Source organism: Cuculus canorus, chromosome 5, assembly GCF_017976375.1.
Source record: "Cuculus canorus isolate bCucCan1 chromosome 5, bCucCan1.pri, whole genome shotgun sequence".
Taxonomy (NCBI): Eukaryota; Metazoa; Chordata; class Aves; order Cuculiformes; family Cuculidae; genus Cuculus; species Cuculus canorus.
Genome location: NC_071405.1, coordinates 44395875 through 44410230, shown reverse-complemented (window position 1 = coordinate 44410230; position 14356 = coordinate 44395875). Strand labels below are relative to the sequence as shown.

The 14356-nt window shown below is 47.1% G+C and overlaps 1 protein-coding gene across 9 annotated transcripts in view; it reads right to left on the bottom strand.

Annotated features, from left to right (window-relative positions):
* SLC25A22 (solute carrier family 25 member 22) overlaps positions 1 to 14356 on the bottom strand; it is a 50577-nt gene that overhangs the window by 35158 nt on the left and 1063 nt on the right. For 3 of the 9 annotated variants that reach the window (XM_054067269.1, XM_054067261.1, XM_054067265.1), the window contains exons 2-3: positions 10626 to 10771; positions 1057 to 1155 (exon numbers count right to left, since the gene is read on the bottom strand). The exons of 2 other annotated variants lie outside the window; for them this stretch is intronic. The gene's annotated coding sequence lies outside the window, so the exon portion shown is untranslated. Of the gene's footprint in view, positions 1 to 138; positions 264 to 645; positions 745 to 1056; positions 1156 to 10625; positions 10772 to 10924; positions 10976 to 14356 lie in introns of those variants that run through there. 4 more of the 9 variants (XM_054067267.1, XM_054067264.1, XM_054067262.1 and 1 more) reach the window with 4 other exon arrangements.

The window sequence follows — 14356 nt, the reverse complement described above, 5'->3', positions numbered from 1 at the left end:
ACACAAGTAACAAGCCCCTAAATTATGGACAACTACTCATGCACACACTCAGTCTTGGCTCTCCCTGACTTCAATAGAAACATGGGCCAAGAGGTGTAGGAGCCAGAGGGCCAAAAACCCTTTCCATGTGTCTCTTACCACAAAATCTTCAGTGATGCAGTGAAACTAGGTCAGAGCGTGGCCAGAGTAGAAATTCAGGCCTAGCATTTTGCTTGAAAATAGTAGTGGATCACAGCCTTTGGTCTGTAGAGACCTCCAATTCCCTGCATCAATTCAAATGTATTTGTAAAAAGCAGCTACAGAACAACTAATTCATATGCAAACACACGGAACTAAACACATGCATTAAATTCAAAATTATTATTTAAATTAAATTACATTTATAATGGCCTACATTATTTTGCAGATGAAGAGCCAACAGTGGACGCACAAGCTAGTAAGACAGATAGTAAAATTGCCCACACATGATTATGGTGGTGTAACAAACAAGTCTGCAGCTCCAACATCTTTGGATGACATAAGTGGGTGCTTATTGCCAGTAATGTCCCCCTCCAAGTGCCACTTGCGAAATCATGAGTCATGCATTGAAGTGGCGTGATTCCAACTATTTTTAAACCCATCTTCCTCTGGAGCAGTCCCCCATACCAGTTTTTATGAAATTACAGCTTCATAGACATGCAGCATTTGCTGGAAAAAGAGGACAGCTTTCCTGAGAAGTTGAAGCTTGGCAGACAGGAGAGAGAGCTGAGGAAACAAACAATAACTTATGTACAGCATTTTCTCTTCAATAATCTGTGGTGGTCAAGAAAAGGCAGAATCAACTGATAGCTACAGGCCAATCCTGGAATGACTTGCAACTGAGAAACTAAATTATGCAAATCCCTCACTTGGGTGCTCTGCCAAGAGACCAGCAGAGCAGAAAAAATGGTTCTTCCCTCCCAATTTAAAATAATCATCATGCACAAAGCAGCAATTAAAAACAACCAATCAAGACACCCAAGAGAAAGTGAAGGTTGGATTCCAGCTCACTCAGTAGAAACGAGGCGCAACACTGACCTGAAGTCCTGGGCCGTGAAAGGGACCAGCAACAAAACCAGGGCTCTTGGCTCTCAGCAGACTGATCTCCTCTGAAAGAAAGGGGCGCCAGTGGCCCTCCTGGGAAGAATAAGCATCTCTTCAGGCCAAATTGCAGCAGTAACTCAGAGCAACATCTAAACACTCGCAGATCTGTTCCTGTTCGATGCCTTGAAGTGTATACCCACGGAATGATGTTGGCTTGCTGCAGCCAAACCCAAGATTGTAGAGGGGCAGGACTGACAGCACATGTCAGTGCTGTGCCTGCTGCAGACCCCCTGCTGTGAGCCAGCACTCCTGCTTTGGGGCTAGCATGGGGTGCACAGGACTGACGTGCTGCAGTTTAAGGTCTCCAGTTCCCTGATAACGGCCCACAACTGTGAGACCTTGTCAGCAGCCAAGTCAAGAAATGACTTATGGATGACCACCACCATGACAAGATGAGTATGTTTTTTCTCAGAATGCTGCATGCAGCCCTATGAAAGGCTTTTTCTCCTCAAAATGGGGAGAAAACACAAACTCTTCTCTTTTAAGAAGAAAGAAAACCCACAAATCCAATTTTGTTTCCTCTATATTGTGTTCCTTTAGGTTTACGCTGAACAAGACACGTGCCAGATATAGCCCCAGCTTCAGCTCCTCCAAGGCTGTACGTCGAGCTCCATCCCTTCCAGCCCAGCAGCCAGGCCAGGGCCTGCTGAACCCACTCAGATACATGGCTGCTCCGACGGCACAGCACAAGGGGAGATTAATGAAACTGTTGAGTTCAACTCCACCAGGTCAAGGCTGTTCCTTCCTTCTCCAAATTCATCAAAGTCAGTGAACAGACACAGACAAGAGAAAAACATCCTCACTGGCTAAAAAAGCTGGTCCAGAAAATGACCCATCTCAGTGTGTGCCATGTGGTCCACAGCTGTAAGCCAGGAGGCTGCTTTGATCCTTCACAGAAAGTCTCCTATCCACCACACCAAGCAGTGCCCCTTCCTGCCCCTGAAATAGAGGGGGGGAAAAAAAAGAAATCATCACTTCTCACCAGCATCCGAGGTACCTCAGCTACCATTTCTCTTCCTGCAGACTTTTGCATTTTTTTTATTGTTTCTCTTCCCTGCAATGCACCCATTAGGAGCAGCACATGGATACCCCCATACCACCAGTACAACATATAATATTGCAGCTCCTCACCTGACCAACCACTTGCAGTACTTTCATCCAAGCATTGGGCTGTTCCAGGAATGGGCTCCAAGGAAGGAAAAATAAATTTATCTGCTCCAGCCTGCTGCAGAGAGACTAGTATGCATCCCCTGTCACTCCACAGAGACCTCGTAACGACTTTTATTTTCTTATTGTGCCTCCCAGGAGGGCCAGGTCCTCAGCATATGCAAACAAGAAGAGGTCATTGTCTCTGCTGGAGCCTGGGGACTTCGTCCCCCACCAGTTTCAGCAAGAGGGCACATTATTACAAGCACATACATAACTTCTGTCCAATTTCATGGGGTTCCCTTGCCCATCTGCTGCAAGAGCCTCATCTTCTCCCTGATGCTCCTGCACAAGCTCACAACGAGTGGGAACAGTTCAGGCCTTGACAGCCCAAGCTTAATTGGCAAGGTGGGAGAAACATCAAATGAGAAAAGTAAAAAGAGGGAGAGGGAGAGGGAGCAGGCACAATATCTGCATCTCACTCCAACAGCTGCTTACAGAAAATCCAACCAAGACTGGGCAAGCACATCAGCTGCTTTCTAGCACCACTCTTCCTTCCAGCTCATGCTGACCACAAAGAGCATAACCCATAATTATTGCAGGAAGGGTAAAAAGAGAAGAAATGTAGGAAGTGAGGAAGTGTCCTTTGTATGCACAATGATCTTTGATGAAAGGAGGTCCCAAAATGCTTAAGTCACTGGTTTTAGAAGCATGTGCAGGACTACATGAACAGAGACACATACCACTGTCCTGGATGTGCAGGCTGCATCATCTCAGGGTGGTGGAACACAAACTGGCATTCACCCCCATAACTTGCATCTTCTGAAAAAAACAAAAAAAAAAAAAACACCCACCAACCTGGTGGCAAGCATCCTGGCAGCATCCCACAGGACTAAACTAAGCTCTGGAAATGGTAAGACCCAGACCAGCAAAAGGGACCAGAGGACCACAGCACTGCAGAGAACTAAATCACTTCTGTGCTTTCACGAGAACCTTGCTCTTTCGCAGTCTCAGTTAAGAGCAGTGCTAGAATACACCAGCCACTTCCTCTGCCCCAGGATTCAGCCAGGAAAACAGGGTAGACAACAAAGAAAAATTACTATTAGTCGCTAGTTCATAACATAATTGGAGTAGAGTTCAAACATGGGTTGCTAGAGTTTATTTCTGTGTATTTTCACCTCCTAGTCTCGTCATACCACAGCGATTCATTCTCTAAGTTCTTTTTACAGACGGTATAGGGCACAGGAGATATCCAGGGTTGGCTGTTGAGCCAACCTGCACCAAAAGCTTCCTTCTACCTACCGCACCTGCTGCTAATTCCCTTCACTCTCATCATTAACAAAAATATAACACAACAAAAGAGAACCACACACATATACACTATGCCCAAATTCCCTCGATAGTGGCTGATCCTGAGTCACCACCAGTGATCAACTGTTGCCATGCACTGAGAAGGACACAGTTATTAAATTAATATGGGCTGCTTAACCTGGCTACAAATATACATGAGTTCTTTGTGCCTTAGTGAGCTAATAAGGCATGTGCTAATTACATTAATTCAAACAAGCCCAGCGTGCCCTGAGGGCAAAGGGAGAGAAGGGCACAGCAAACCCAGGTTCTTTCATAATAGCCGTGGGAGAGCCAAAACTACTTGCCTTGACATGGCTTACAGAGGAGAAGCATAGGAGCACTATGGCTTGCACTCTAAAGCTCACTCAACCCAGCTGCCTGGTTAATATGCAAAAAACCTTCTTCACTCACACAGCCCTTGGTGCAATGATAGGCACAGGATCCCCCCTCCAAAGGGCCAGCGAGCTTGTCCCTTCCTACCTCCATGGCCCAGAGCATACTGCAAGCCTCGGGATGACACCCTGATGCTTTGGGACCATGAGCCTATGACCCTGCAGGCAGCCCCTTTCCTGCAGGGACCATTTGGCACCGGCAGCCTCCAGCCACAGAGCAGCACTAGGGGTTGCAAGTCATCCAGCACCTTGCCATGCAACACTTCTCAAGCAGACCTGTCTCTTCCACATCCTCAAAGTCAGATGGGGACAGCTCGGCCTGGCAGGCAGTGCACAGAAACTGTGCTCATGCTGCAGCGTTACCTAGTTAGGCAATCCCAACCGACTCCCTAAACTGACCTGGCAATGCGGTAAGGCGGGAGGGATCACATACACCTCCCACGTCATAACAGGAACAGAGCCTTCAGAAGTGGGAACAGACTGTGGCAAGGAGAAGCAAAAGGACAGCAGAAAAGAGACACAACCCCAGCAAGGTTCAGATACACTCAGAGAGGAGCCTCCTATCTCCCTCTGCCCAAAGGTAACGAGATCCCTCACCTCTGCCATCCTTGGTGAGGAGCCTTCCTTGGCATCAGCTGTGCTCACACTCCTCAGTGTCTGCTAGGCACTGTGACCACCTCCTGGGATGCAAGGGAAAAGGAAGAGGTCCTTTGCATATCCAAGGACTTGTGTGCACTGAGCGCTTTCTGAAGCATGCGCTTTTTCCTGTGAACACTAGGGGACTGTGCCAGAGCAAAGCAAATGCGTGGATATTTTTTCCTCTCCGTTCCCACTTCCTCCTATACCACGTGCACTTTGTGGTACACAGGGCTGTATACGCAACTGCCTTTCTCTAGCAGCAAGGACTATGCCATGTAAACTGTATGGTGTTTTAAACACATGACACTGACTCTCATCCTCAAGGAGGGGATCTACAATCAAGCACCAAGAGAAACCCAGAGCTTTGGAAGGGTAATATAACACAGTGTCCTGCACAGAGGCACTGGAACAGGCTCAATGCAGTCCTCCTTCCACCAGGTTGGCAGAGAAGATGCAGATATTTTCATGAAGGAAACCATACCAGGGAATTTTAACCTCTGGAAAGGGCACCTCAAGCCATATGATTCTCTTCCCCAGCAGAGGTTGTGGTTACCCAACCATTAGTCCAGCATAACTTCAGGCTACCTGCCAAAAAGGATGGAACTCTTCCTTCCTCCAGCAACTAAAGGGATTAATTTTGGAACAGGCCTATTCCCAGGTCAATGGGTAACTGTGAACAGTTACTCTGCCAGCACAGAGAAGCAGGAGTGGCTGAGGACTGCCCACGTCAGCAGCAGTCTGCAGCCCGACTGCCGCAAACAGTGGGAAAAAAAACCTACAATAAATAACAATAAAATAGAACAAGAATCCCTTCAGGAAAGCCTGGGAGGTAAGAGTTTCTGGACCTAAATAAAATTATTTAAAGGACTTGGAAATCTAGGGCCCTATGGGGCAATATGTCAACTCACAGCTGTCACTCAGAGACTCAAAGAGAGATTGTGTGAGCCTGGCTAGAACAGCAATGTGTCCAGCAAACTCCTCACCCTGCCACTGTGGCAAAGCCACAGTGCTCCAAGACAACCAAGCACCAATGTGGGTGCCAATGCTAAAATATCATAGCTTAATGAAACAAGACCCCAGGGTCTGAAAGAATGCAAATACTCCTACGTCAGTCACTCTCTGGAGTCAGAAGCTGGGCTCCACCTAAGGCAAGGTGACAGAGAAGCGTTGCACAAGAGCCACCATGCAAGCACGTAAAAGCTGGTGTACAGCCTGCCAGCTCAGCTACTCACTAGAGCCAAGACTGTATTTCAGGTGCCTTTTGTAGCAGTGACCAGTCAACAGGGAGTAGACAGGATAACAAAAAGACATCTCCCAGCCTCCCAAACCCTTTGCAACAGTAAGTGGAGACCTTTCCAAAGAAGGTTGCTTGTCCATGACTTCCCACTGCTGAATGCAGAATGTGACTAATGCTCCCAGTACACTAAAGAAGCGCCAGTTAAATGTCTTATTAACCAATATTCCTTGCCTCTCAGCCACACGAATGACAATACAGGACACTGCTGCTGCCAGTCCCTTTGCTGCATGAACATATCTGCTCTGCTGCTGCATCACAAACTGCATTTCTCTCCTCACACCTCAGCTGTATGCTTATGCCAAAGCTGTTCAGATCCCAGCAAAATTGTCCCTTGCTAAACACACATCAGCGTTCCCACACAGATCACACTGTGCCTAAAGAGGTTAACAGCTCCTCCACAGAAACTTGTATGCTGTCCGACAAGCAGGGGAATTGCCAAGGGGACTGCAACCACTGCCTGACAGCTCAGGAGTTTGGCATAATCCATCCACTAGTTCCCTGCTCATACAGAGTGCAGTGAATGAGCAGTCTGCAAAGCAGGCAAGGCCTTCCCAGCAGGGAGACTATATATTTAGGAGGCTACAGGCAAATGAAAACACATACAGTCCTGTTCACCTGAACAGAGCAGAAGGAGGTGGGTAAAACAAGACAAGAAAAAATGTGAGAGGAAAAGAGTGAAATAAGTCGAACTTGGAAAGTCATTCTTTAGATATTAAATGTCTTACCTAACTACTCCTACTCTGCATGTGCAAGCGTATACCATCACTACCTACCAGGAATATCTACAAGAATTTGCCTGACACCTTAAGCATCCTCAGTAAAGTGATGGATCTTGCATTGCTTAAAAATTAGACCTGTTTTCAGGAAGTTTAATAAATAAATAAATAAATCACTCCTGAAGCACCACCCAGCCCTGCTCTAGCTACCAACCAACACTGTCTCACCAAAGACCACGTGGTAGGAACAGCAAATAGCATTAGACACACAAACCACTGTGCTAGCAAGCAGCATGACAGACATGTTGCACTGGGAGACTAACAACGGTTTGACAACACGGGAACCAGACATGCTGCACTGCTCCAGAAGGACTTCTGAGCTCCAATCCACGATCCCCACTGGAGCAAGCTGTGGCTACTGATGTAAGAGCTTGCCACGCCCCATGGCAGAACCCACACAAGAGGTGCTACAACACTGCTGCTCTCATGGCTGCTGTCAGGCCCCCAGGTCTGGTACTAGCTGGGGAAACACATTCCTTTGTAAGAGGAAGCAAGAGCAGCAACCTCATCAGGGGAGAGGGAACAGGGTGGTTGGCCATATCAGCCAGCTCTGACAGAATTTGTATCAGAGTCCCTGAACATCCTACATCCTTTCAAGCCATCAGCAAGTTTGTCAGCTCGCATGTGTGCGGAGCTGTGTCCAAACAGCACATGCCCTTTACTACAGCTCATCTGTTTGGTTCCAGTTTCAGACCACCTCAATTTGCACTGTCACAGGTCCAGCTATCTGCACCAGCACAAGAGACAACCTACTGTCAGATCATGCTGCGGCTTTCCCACAGTCTCACCTGCACACCAAGCAGCATTTTACAAGCTACACGGCAGCTCCACAGCCTCTCTCCGACAAGATTATTCTGCTCCCCTGCAAACAGGCCATGCCTCGCCTCCACCAGAACAGCCCAGAAAGCAGGCGCAGTCAAACCTCATCGCAGGGGAAGCAGGAGCTCACTCCACACCAGGGACCTGGCAGAGCCACAGAAATTGAGTCAGCAGTGCACAGATGCCTCCTGAGCATACAGAGGCTGCAGGAACAGCCTGCTCAGCTGCCCCAGGAGCGTGCTGGCAGGCAGCACACCGCATGGCACACTTCAGCACATGCCAACACATAGCTCAGCAGCAGCCTGGCATTTCTTCTCCCCTTTTGAAAGCCAAATTCAAACCATCTGTTGGAATATTTCTGCAAATCATCCCTGTTTCAGAAGGGCTGGGGGCTGAGTTTAGTTGTTTATATAGCGTCTGACATTTCTCTAGCACTTATCACTTCAGTATCCAAGATATTTCCTTCAAGCTCTCTATTAGTTTTGAGGAACCAGAGTGGGGCACTGATGATTCTGCATTGTAAGTTTCTGAAAATAAAACCCAACAAAACAGCTGCTCAGGTTATGCACACATTTAGCTGCTAACAAAGTGAGCGGGACAATTCTGGGGAAGGGGGTCAGGTAAACACAATGTGTTTTATGCTCTTCTAAAGAACTACTACCTTTAGAAAATAGCCTTCATAAACAACAGCTGCTCCTAAAGGATGAATCAACAAGTGCTCCCATTGTCTTACATAGAAGAGTTCAGCTTACCTAGGACATGGAAAAGGAAAGCTACCCCATCCTTGAGAAAGCCAACACAATATAAAAAAGGAAAATGAGGCACCTAGAAGGAGAGACCAATTACTACATCAGATCATACCTTCTGGAACAGCAGCCACTGCTATTGTATACAAATGGCAAAGCCCTGGAAGTGCTGCTGTCCATATTTGACCGTGGAGGACAGGGTCAGAGACAGACATTTTACTGCTTATCCAAGGTTGTGCTCTGAATCTGTGGCAAAGGAGAAAGCAGTACTCAAATTCACAGTTAGCCTCTGACATATCCTGTCCCTAAAACATGCTTCCTTCTTTTTTACAAATCCTTAACTATCACGGAGCAGAGTGCACAGTTCTAAACAGGGCACCAAACAAGACCCCAGTCTGCACACAGCCTCGGAGAAGGTGTTTCCATCCCACCCCACCTGGCAGGCGTCATCTCCACTGCCAAGGCACACAGGCAGCACACCTGCTAGAGGCAGTAAGGGGTCAGACACTACAGTAACAAGGACAGAGTACTCAGCAGCAACAGAATGACAGATGCACTGGTCCAGACTGAGCACACCACATGCTACCACCTCCTTCCACACGTTTATCCGCTTAAAGCCAGCTCACATCCTGGCTAGGAGCTTTCACATTGCAGCCCCTTGTTGAAGAAGAGAGGATTCACTGGAACCTGCACCTGCATTCAGAAATTAAGGATCATGGCTATTGGACCATGTTCTGGCTTGATCCAAACTCACTCGTACAGCTCACTCATATAGTATCTCTTTCCTACTAAAATGACTTTTTGAAAGTCCCGTATCTTCTATGTTCTAATTGAAAGAGAAAAAACGCATACCACCTCTCTTCTCAAAGGCCTCCTCCAAGCCAATGAGTCACCCAGCGCAGCAGCACCACTGTTCTGTATAAGAAGGGAAGTTTTCCTTCTCTCCCGTCCCTACACTGTCCACAATGCATGAGCATGTGCCACAACTCACAAAACCAAATTCCAGCCGGGGCAGTCACAGTCTTGATAGGACTTCAGCCATCTTTGGCTGTTCAAATTCATGTCATTCTGAGAAAATCAGCTGGATCAAAATCACTTTCTTTCATCCTGGCCTCTGGATATGCACAACAAACCCAGGAAAGAAAAAAGCTCCAGAGAGCTATCCTGATACGCCACATACCAGCATCAGCACCAAAGGAAGGAGCAGGGCACAAGGAGGTTTGACAAGGCATAGCTACCCACCCACAACAGCACCACCAAAATGAGAACAAGAACCACTTACGAAAATGTTTTAAAAAATAAACATACAGCTACATTCCTGTGAGCAGCTCACCACAGCCTTCATTAAATCAACAGAGACCCCACAAATTAAATAAACAGTACCCCACATTTCTCCTAACACAGAATATGCATTACTGTCTAGTGCCTTCTCCAGGCTGCTGTTGGCAGCCCTCCTAAGACAGCAAGTATTCAAAGCTTTTATATTTGCAGATGTGCAAGAGAAGGCTGCCAGACAGAAATCCAAACCACCCAGAGTTACAAAGTCTTTTCATTGGGTTTGTCTGAAGTTTTGCCTTGTTTTCCAGAGTTTTTGTATCCTCTATTACTTTACCTTCAGAACAACTGGAACTACCTGGCAATCAATACTGCAAGGTTAAAGCAACATCCAGTTTCACACTGGACAGCTCAACCCACCTCCTCCTTCCCACTATCTTTGCGTGGAAGGCAAACAGAGCAAAACAGGAAAAAAATATTTCTCTTCAGTTAGGATTAGCTGGAGCAACACAGCAGTAGCTCTAGCAACCCACTGCGCTGTTAGCTGGTTATAGGCAAATGATGGTCCCCACTCCAATCACACACAGAGCAGAGGACTCGGCCTGGCAGAAAAAAGAAAGGCTTCATCAAATCACAGTGCCAGGGAAGCTGAAACACACTGTCCTATTAGACCTCAGGCACCCCTTCAGCAGAAGAGAAGAGGTGCTTGCAGTCACATCCCACTGTCTCACTGCAGACAGACAAGGCAACCGGCTCCAGGGAGTCCATGCAGCCATTTATGAGAAAGGCACAACGAAACATATGCATATGTTCAAGAGTAAAAAATAAAAACAATGCACTGGCTTACACACACAGGATTCATCACTTGTTTGCCATGTTAAGTAATTGATAATTTCAATTATCCCAACTTCCTGGTAGCACAGATGTTTGGGTGCTTCTAAGGAAGCCCAGATGTGCAAACATGGGCATTAAAGTAGGCTTTTGCATTTCTGGAAAACACAGTTAAGGACTTAAGTGAACACATACACAGATGTAAAAGAAATAATAACCATTCCTGATGTACCTGCAGTAGGTGTGACCAGGCAGATTGTTCCCCATCCTCTACTGCTGCTGTTGAAGGAGCTGCACAGGCACTTGTCTTTACATAGTATCGCAGATTTAAACAGGGAAGCAGAGGCAGCTGGGAGAGAATCGGGTCCAACTGGAAGCCTAACAGGATGTTAAGAAACTTGTAAGCAACAGGCTAAACAGGCTGTGTGCCAGGCTCTTCCTGTAGCTCAAGGGCTCCCACATGATGGCCCAACTTCAGTGGGTACAAATCAAATTTGCTCCACTGCCTCTGCCTGAGCTACATCAACTTACTCCAGTCAAGGGCGAAGGTGCACAGCTATGGAACACTGCTGACCTGCCAGCAGCTGTGTAGAAACTTCATTCTGGGAAAAAACAAAACAAAACAAAAAACACAGGGAAAAAAACACTCTGAAAAAGGGCAACCAGAAAGAAGGAAGGCTTAGGCAGAAATGCCTCGCTAGTCTGAAACAGCCTAGAAAAGGGGAAACTGCAGAAACTCCCTTCATAAGACACTGGCATCCTATCGTAATACACGTGAACTACAGCACTCAGGATCACAAGGAAACTCATTTGTCCCAACCATTCCAAACTGGGTTTGGTTACACATTATCTCCCAGCACAGGACGTCCTAACAACCAATCAAAAATATTTTGCATTTTTCTACCCCTTTCCTTCCCCCTTGAGGCCTAGTTCAAAGCTCTTTTATGTCTTTCTGGCAGTGCAATATGATTTCAGGCAGACAGAAACAGTCTATTAAAGAGAAATACCCTGCACAGGGCATCTTGCTGGCACTGGAAAGTTGGCAGTGCAAAAGATTCACAGTTCCCTGCCCCCAAGTGAGCTGAGGAATCAAGTGACAAAATGAAGCTGCTCACTGGAACAAGGCAGACCTGCTGCCACATGGCACCAAGGGACACAAACCCCTCCATGGCTACATACAACACTGCTGACCTTTTCTTCTCACCATACAAGCCTTTCACCCCCAAAATTTCACCCCCCAAATTTCACATGGACATTTCTACCTGGATGAAGGCATTGAGTGCACCCTCAGCAAGTTTGCAGATGACACTAAGCTGGAAGGAAGTGTGGATCTGCTGGAGGGTAGGGAGGCTCTGCAAAGGGATCTGAACAGGCTGGACCACTGGGCTGAGGCCAATGGCATGAGGTTCAACAAGGCCAAATGCCAGGTCCTGCACTTGGGGCACAACAACCCTGTGCAGTGCTACAGACTGGGGGAAGAGTGGCTGGAGAGCTACCTAGAGGAGAAGGACCTGGGGGGTATGGTTGACAGCCGACTGAACATGAGCCAGCAGTGTGCCCAGGTGGCCAAGAAGGCCAATGGCATCCTGGCTTGTATCAGAAACGGTGTGACCAGCAGGTCCAGGGAGGTGATCTTCCCTCTGTACTCGGCACTGGTGAGACCGCACCTTGAATACTGTGTTCAGTTCTGGGCCCCTCACCACAAGAAGGATGTTGAGGCTCTGGAGCGTGTCCAGAGAAGAGCAATGAAGCTGGTGAGGGGGCTGGAGAACAAGTCTTATGAGGAGCAGCTGAGAGAGCTGGGTTTGTTTAGCCTGGAGAAGAGGAGGCTGAGGGGAGACCTTATTACTCTCTACAACTACCTGAAATGAGGTTGCAGAGAGAAGGGAGCTGGCCTTTTCTCCCAAGTGACTGAGGACAGGACAAGGGGGAATGGCCTGAAGCTCTGCCAGGGGAGGTTCAGGCTGGATATCAGAAAAAAATTCTTCACAGAAAGAGTCATTGGGCACTGGAAGAGGCTGCCCAGGGAGGTGATCGAGTCACCTTCCCTGCAGGTGTTTAAGGAACAGGTTGATGAAGTGCTAAGGGGCATGGTTTAAGGGAGTGTTAGGAATGGTTGGACTCGATGATCCAGTGGGTCTTTTCCAACCTGGTGATTCTATGATTCTATGATTCTATACCACCTTCGCACAGCTACTGCGAATCTGACAATTGCCCTCCAAGAGCATTTTATTTTCACAGTGGGATGAGACAGGATCCAGAGGTTTGCCAACATCTGTAAAACAAGTAACGCCTAGCCCAGCAGCAAACCCAAAGTCCAGCCCTTTGGTCTCTCCAGAGATGGAGACCACGTAGCCCTACACCACACCTAGGCACTCTTCGCTGAGACAAAAGTAGCAGTTAACCAGTCACTCCTCTTACAGCCTCATGGCTGATTATTCAGATTATTCATGATTATTCAGATAAATCCCAGAGTGCCAGGGATAATTAACTATTTTCAAAGCACTGCATGGTCATCACACACTCTGCAACAAAAATGTTTTCTAGATTAGGCTTTAACTTTCATGGAAAAGCCGTTCTTGGGAGAATTTGCAGAACTGGGTCCCCAGTCAGGGATGATGCCTCTAGATGTGTTTTACTCTAGCTAAACACAGCATAACATTTTTCGACTTAAAAATGCTGCTGCCCTACTCCAGAAAACCTCTCCCTCCTACTATTTCACAATTCTCAGCATGACGACAGTTATGCAAGAACAACTGTATAGGCAGATGAAATGCTTACAGCTCCTAAGCAATGCTTTCCTCATTCGATCACCCTCATCAGAGCACAGCTCCAAATCCTCATGGCTCCCGAGCTTCAAGGCATGCCAAACACCAGCCATTGTGTCTCAATCCCTTCCCTCCATCACACTTTTGCTCTGCCAGAGACCTAGAATGTGAAATGTGACACATAAGTGAGCAGTGGAACTGCTTCCACTTGTTCATGCTGCTGCCACCTTGGCCAGCCAGGTAGATATTTCCCCATCCTGCCAACTCACTTATATCTGGAGCAAATGGCCCCGACAGGCAGTCAGTGATTTGTAACTTCTAGTAACTTAATACAGCACACTACTCCTTCCTGAAATGGCAGCAGGAAGATCTTCTGGGGCCCTGGCATCTTAGTAAGACATTAACAAGATTGCTGGGCATCAAGCAAGACTGCAGACTTTCCTTTAGAGCACTGCCAGGCTCCAATGTATGACACAGATTTGCTTTCTGTTCCAACTCAGCCATCCACTTCTGCCATCAATCACCATCACCCTCAAAGCATAACACGCCTTACTACGACGGGTGCTCGGTGAGCAAATGAGCCTGAGCACACAGCACCAGGAGAAAAACTGTACCTGTGTAAATGACAAGAAGGAGGAGTTAAAAATCTTACAGGCAAGACAATTAAAAGGTAAATCCTCATAAAATACTAGTGTTTATTTTCCTGTGAAGAGGTTAGAGTAAAGCATTGTAATAATAAACCTCATCTATAACAGCCCGGAAAGCAAAACACAAGCCAAGGACAAGAAGACAACCGCCACTCAGTCCCACGTCATAGATTGTTATCAGCTAAGTACCACTCCGATTCCATTGCCTTTTGCTTGCCATTGCCAAGAAGTGAGTTCTTGAGAGTTAAAGCCACAATGACTTGCAGTGGCCAAAACCACTGCAGACACCATTCCAACAGCAGCAGCCACACCATGAGAGGTCAGATCCTAAGAGCAGCGAGACTCTCAGAGATGAATATGCTATGGTAAAAACATCTAGCCTGAAACTATAAAACCTAATAACTAAAAGATTAGGCCAGATAAATATAGCTGAGATCCTGCTCTGACGTTTGTTACTCTGATAAGCAGAGTATAAAGTAAAATCTTCAAAGCCCTGCAGGAGAGATGCCCAGAGCACTGGAAAAAAATTATTTCCACAACTGCACCCT